Source organism: Bacillus rossius, chromosome 1 (assembly GCF_032445375.1).
Source record: "Bacillus rossius redtenbacheri isolate Brsri chromosome 1, Brsri_v3, whole genome shotgun sequence".
Classification (NCBI taxonomy): Eukaryota; Metazoa; Arthropoda; class Insecta; order Phasmatodea; family Bacillidae; genus Bacillus; species Bacillus rossius.
The window spans coordinates 128,855,289-128,861,933 of NC_086330.1; the positions used below are offsets into that span (position 1 = coordinate 128,855,289).

General features: G+C 41.1%; 1 long non-coding RNA gene across 1 annotated transcript; it reads left to right on the forward strand.

Annotated features, from left to right (window-relative positions):
* Window positions 1-3,066: 3,066 nt before the first annotated feature.
* Window positions 3,067-5,480, forward strand: LOC134545847 (uncharacterized). Its single transcript, XR_010078848.1, has 2 exons — window positions 3,067-4,766; window positions 4,839-5,480. It is a non-coding gene; the product is annotated as an uncharacterized LOC134545847 (long non-coding RNA).
* The last annotated feature ends 1,165 nt before the right edge of the window (window positions 5,481-6,645 follow it).

Consider the following 6,645-nt stretch of genomic DNA (forward strand, 5'->3'; position numbering starts at 1 on the left):
TACTTGTTCACAGGGCGCCAAGGCCTTGGCTTCCACCTTTGACCAATGTGCGTGTTCCGCGGGCTCGTGTAGAGGGGATGGACGCAGGCGCTTGGGTGCGCCAGGCGGGGAAGGAGGCAGTCAGCAGCTGGGCGCGAGAGACAGTGGACATGTCTGCGACATCGCTCCGAGACGGTGAGAGTGGAACGGGCGTGGTGTCTTGCTGTAGTTCCAGGTTTTGCCGATGAGAAGGGATTTCAGTTCTTACAGTCTCATTGTCATTCAGTCGAGTGTGTCACCTCGTCATTCTGTCGTGGTTTGCATTTTGGTATTCTTCTCACGTGTGTGCTTCTCTGGAGTTTTGCGAGTCGCGGAGTATTTTTGTAGACTGGATATTCGCCATCGCGTGTACAGTGTTTTACGAGTCCTCCTGGACATTGTGTTGTCCAGTCAGACAGTCATCTTATCGCACGAGTCATAGTGGGTTCAAGTCTTAGCTGCATGAGTAATACTCATCACGAGCGGGACGTCCCGTATTTTTCCAGTACAATATAAGTGCACGGAACCGGGCTTCCCCCTACTGAAACAGTCACAGGTGGAAACGCGGCAGCCCCATGTAAAGGGTTCAGCTTAACATACATAAAGAATCTGGAAACTGTATTCGAGTTGTGTTAATTGTAATTCTAGTGACTAAGAGCCTTGGCCAAGCGGCTCGAACCACCCTATACCGAACCCTGAGTAGCCGGAAAAATAGTATCATTTCAGGGACTAGTCGACCAGCCGACGACAAGGTAAGAAATAACCATGATTATAATGTAGCACGTGACTGTAAAATTTAGTGGGTTGGGGGAGGGTGTCCCGTCACCGATCCTGAGTCCAGGGCCCGTAATCTAATAGGAGCCCATAATCGAAAGGAGTCTGATGTCCCAGCAACCTGGTTGAAGCCTGGGCAAAGAGTCCTTGTATGCATACATCCAAAGTGGGCAATACATGGCCTATTGCAATGTCTCCGATGAAATATTGTTTATAAACTGTTTTACACTTTCAACCCATAGGCAGCCCTGAGCGGGGAAAGTTAAAACAACCATTTGGTAAGTTTAAACTACCCGAAGACAGGTTCATGCCTCATGGCCCATCTGGAAACTAAAGAACATAATATATTGACGCCAACCGCCGGTGCTCCCTCTGGTCCGCAAAGGTCGTTATGCCACAACAACACTTGCCCCGAAGTGCATCGAACACGCCCGAGCGTGAGTGTGTGAAAGTGCGCCGCGACGAACACCAAAGCGACGCTGGGTGTGGCAATGCGCCTAACTAAGTATATATAATTATTTGTCAAATTAAAGCAACTAAATTAATAACAATTTAAAAGAGGATTCATGTAAGGTAAATTATGTCTAATTGTTTTATAAGCATATATTTTGTAACTTGTATTTAAGTCCAAAACTGGCCGGGTCGGTTTTCCCGCGTTTCACGTGGTTAGGCGCGAGGCCGCAGGGCGGTCTCGCGCTCAGTTACCGTCTGGAGCTCGAAGGGGTCGGGCGTTCCGCGAACGTCGGGTCATCAACTTTAGCATCTCTTCAGCATTTCAGCAATAGTGTAAGTTTTGTAAATCTATTAATCAACTCGGCGCCGACCCTAACCCAGTCGCACGTTATTTCGTGCGACTCTTAATTTATTAAATTCTTCCCATCGGGGAACTTTATTTTTCATACGTAATTCCATGTCCAGTTTAAGGACCGCGTAGTAGTGGTACGCAATTTTCGGCTGAATAGCCAATTAATCGTTATCGTCGTAGATCCTCTATAATAAGTGTTGAGAATAACACTGACTAACTTTCGTCTTGTAACTTTCTCCGTTTTTATAGTGCAAAGTGTAACGTGTATTTTAATTGACTAATTTTATTTGTAAGGGACTTTTACGTGTACGTCTCCAGTTGGCGTGTCCACGTAATTACTGAAACGTTAATAATTCGCAGCAGGCTAGACTGCAAACCATCCTGAACATAGGAACTTTTCTACGTATTTACCAGCCCCCCTAAGTTGGGGCAATACCAGTTTCATTCACATGCTAATCGTTTCACAGGGGCAAGAACCCACTGTTTCAGTTTGTCAATATAACTTTGCAATCCATCTTGGTCGCGCAAACCGTCACGTAGAGAGATACGCGTGTCATAGCGGTCCGACAACGGACGCGGCCAGTATAGGGACGAATGAGTGTATCAATACTAAATAAAGTGCAGTGTCCTGTAACTGGTTTATTATTCATTTACAAGGCGTCCTGGGTGGCCTGAACAGCCCAGGTAATTTTCGAAACCAGACGCGCTCCTGCCTGCAGCCACGAGGCCGAACCCCCGTTAAAACCCCTGAGATATTTTACAACGCTAATAATTAATTAAAACTAAAACAGGCAGCGGGAGTGGCGTCATTATAACTAAAAAAGTTTTACAGCAGAATGAAGATAATGAAATTTAGCAGCTTGAAGTTTTGGTCGAAGCCGAAAGAGGTCATTCAAAAAGTAGATGGAAAACTATTACAAAAAACTTACACTATTTCATCTAGTTCAAAATTGCAAGGTGATTTATGCTCTGTGGTGCGTTCGACCTCGGCACCGGGTGAAAGTGAACGAACGCTACCGCATCTCAGGAGGCGCCGCCTTGCCTGGGGTCGCTTTTCGCGCGAAATGTGCACAGAGAGCGAAAGACGAATCTGGTTAGGATTTAGAATTATTTCGTACTGTGAATAATAATAATCTTTTTATAATTAAAGGCTGTTGACATACATCAGTCTTTTAATAAGCCTTTGCTTTAACTTTACATTCAAGGGAACGGCAGATGAATATGTACATACACACTCGGCAATCGGGGGAACACACACCATTACTGGTGATAGCAGCGCGGGCGGCTACAATGTATCGAATACGGGATCCGTTCAGATGGTGCACTGTGCTGCCTTGCGCTGAAGGGTGGTCACACACAGCTGGCTGAGGTGCCAATGAGAAATAACAACCTGTGCAAAGGAAACACTGGAGGTTGGTGTTGTGGGGGAACTTTTGAAGTTTTATTTTGTAATAAATAGGCCCCACACACACACTTAAACGTTGGGCTGAATAAAACTGTGTAATAAATTAGATTTCTTAGATTGTGTGACTCTTCACTGGTAATGTTGACATAAGGTAAGTCACAGTTAGGTGTTATTTGATTGATTTGGAACATACATAAATACACACTGGAATAGGTGAAAGTACAAATGACACAACACAACACAACACTTTGAATATTAAATATAGAATTATTTTATTTCCAATGTAAAAACGATTTTAAAAGATTTCAATCTTATTAATATATTTAATTATTATTCATATCCAAAACAACAACCTAACTTAACGGTGACATCATAGTAATTCAATAAAAGTTCAATTACCAGGAGTTATGTTGCGCACATTTAAATATTTTCAAAAGTCTTAATTCGGGTTCGTTGACACTACACAGTTTTTAATTAATGTTTTTAGGGAACTTAAATCAATTTTTACCTCGGCTAGATAGGTTCAAATAGTTCATCGGCAGAGCTCAGAGCCTCTCATCTGTAGGACCACTGAGTCTGTTAGTTAATGTGTAAATTCGTAAAATTTATGTCCAATTATTATTTAAATCAGCTATAAAGTCAATTTAATTCATGGAATCAATGTTTATAATAAGTTTCGGCGACGATGTGACGTAAAAACGGGAGTTTCGTGATTCGTGCATAAGATTAGGGCACAAAAAATCTGGGCACTTTTGTTACTCACGTTAATCACTCCTATAATATTTATCTTTTTAGATAAATCCTATTTAAATGTTCTGAACTCCCTAATGGTTCATAATTATCATCCACTATCCGGGATGCCTGATGCTAGATAGCTAATTTTCAGGATTTAAAATCGCCGACGTCACGAAGTTGCCGCTCATTCAGCTGGCCATTGTAGAACTCTCTTTCTTACTAGTTTCCTCAAAATAACCAGTAAGACTCACTTTTAAATGGTGGCCCGTGATTGGCCAAAAGGACCGTTTCAGTCACCTAATTTCTTACCGAAAACGTAAACTCCGAACGCAACAATTGCGCGGATAACAAAATTTCACTTAAAATTTAAATACATAAATATTGAAATTATAATTTACATTATAAATTTACGGCGTTAATTTTACCGTTTACAGTTTTCAAGTCCATTAGTCCTTAGAGGGGTATCAACAATACCTCGTTCAAATAGTCCGGTAAAAATCCAAAGAATCACTTTTCCATAGACATACATAACCAAATATTGCCGTTTCTGAAAATAAATAATATTATACATAGAGCAAACAAAAATAAAATAAATCGTAAATAATAATAAATAATTAAACTGTCAAAACAAACATGTTGCAGTACAGATTTTGCCGCCCTTGTCAATTACATTGAACAGTGCTCTTTGACCTGTTCAAAACGGTGCAATGTGATTGGCACTTCCCTTTCTCCGTCGCACAATACACAACACTCTTCGTTGCCTAGCAACGCGCGCACCAAACGACAAACAAAAAAAAACAACTTGAGAGAGACTACCTCTCCTCCTCGATTCGTTTTTTACCGTTGCGCGCCTGAAAATCGCGCCTTTTTAAACACTTTTTGTCGGGTCGTCGCTGCTAACAGACCTGCGCGAAGAAGTTCACGGATTTTGCAGTGCAAAATCTTCGAAGGCTGGAACTGCTGCTGCTCTCCGACTGATTCTGCCTTGAGCCGCTCCTGTTGAGAAGGACTCGGGAGGACTTACTTACTGTGAGTGTGATTCACTAAAGGGATTCGAAGGGGTGCAATGTACACGTGAGTCAACAATAGGACGTTCTCCAGGTCACGTCACGGCAGTGGGTCAACGTCCACCTGCGGTGATGACTGCATCCTGGCTGCGACTCCTCCTTCCTGCAGCGGACAGCGGCGTCGAGACGGCGCCTGTCCTCAAAACGACCAACAAACCTGGCCTGGTTCACCACGCGTCGACGGGGTCTGGCGTGGGGCGATGATGCTGTACCAGACAGCACGGCATTTGGCACTGCAGCTGACGTCATCAACTGCTGATGTGGCAGCATCCAGCCGCCCTGCCTCACGACTACGCGCGAGACGGCGTCGTGGCGTCTGCGGTGCTGATTGCGTGGGGCGAGGTCACCACTTCCCACAAGGAAGCACTCGTCTATTCCCATCACTGTTAGGTACACAATCGTTGCGAACCGCACTATGTCTAGCTCACTCTGGTGTAACCTTCGCACCTGACTTAAGTATAGGTGTCCGGGTCTTAACCGAATAACTTAATCACTATGTGCGTACTTGTACTCTTGCAAATACAAGTGTCTGCAGGCAATACAACTTGTGTACTTGTCGCGGAACACTATGACGTCACCGTTAAAACAAAAATATCTTAAATTAACCTTAAAATTCCTAGCTTAACATATAACATTCTCATTATTAACATCATTGTTAGAAAAAAAAATAAATAAATACAATTAATCATTAAATCTCAATTCTTGCATAACAATGCATGGTTATCAATAACCAATAAATTCAGTATTATGACTTTGCTTGCTACTAACATATCACATTGTTAGTTCGTACTTGATTAATATGCATTACAGTGCATTTGCCTGTTTGTGTTCTCATTTCATGAGATTTCATACATTTCACAAAACATATCATTATAGCATATCATTATTGAATATTAAACATCACATGTTTTGCTTTTCATAATAACATATTGATAGCTAACATAATTGCTATTCATTACTCAATGTTTGTAACTTACATGTTTATATTTCATTATTAAAAATATTTGCATTTAACTATAGCATATTTAGCTTGCTATTTACATTTGCATTTCATCACACTTGTTAACATTTCATCCAAGAATATATATCAGATCATGTACATACTGACAATTAATAGTTCATTGTTATGTTTGCATAGTACATATTAGCAATTGATCATAAAATATAACATTTATATATAACTATATATATAATAACATTTACATATCATAACATTTACATTTCATTATGTTTACAGGTTGTATAATCAAAATTTCATAGTGTATTTACACATTGTTTCCATTTTCTTCTCCTATACAGAGAAGTCGTTGGTTTACACAATTACTAACTTAGTAACTTTTCAATTTCAGTCTGCTGTGCTCCGATCAACAGCTGTAGAGGCTTTATCTTCCTCTTCTCATCTTTCATTAATGTTGTTTTCATCCCGTAGCGGTCTCGCTGGGTTGAATAATGTTCACATTTCATCTCATCTTGGTTACTATCAGTAACATAAGTCTTGTAATCTACTGAGGCTCCTGGCTTCAGTGTAGCTAAGGTTACTTTTACCAATCAGCTGTTTCACAAACATGCTGTATCAGGATAGCTTTCAACACATGGTATCACATGTTCAATATTTTTTTTTATTTCCTTTTAAGAAAATTTTCTTGCTTTTTCAAGTTTATAACTTCTGTTAGGCGAAGTTGATTGTGGACACTTGTTTGCCGGAGTACCTTCGCTTCTCGCGACAAAGGGCTTAGATCCTGAGTTTTTCAGATCCACATCCTCCGCTATTCTTCACATCATTCGAAGAATACTACTCAAGCAACTATGACAGTGCTGCGAGTGAATACTGTTGAAGTGAC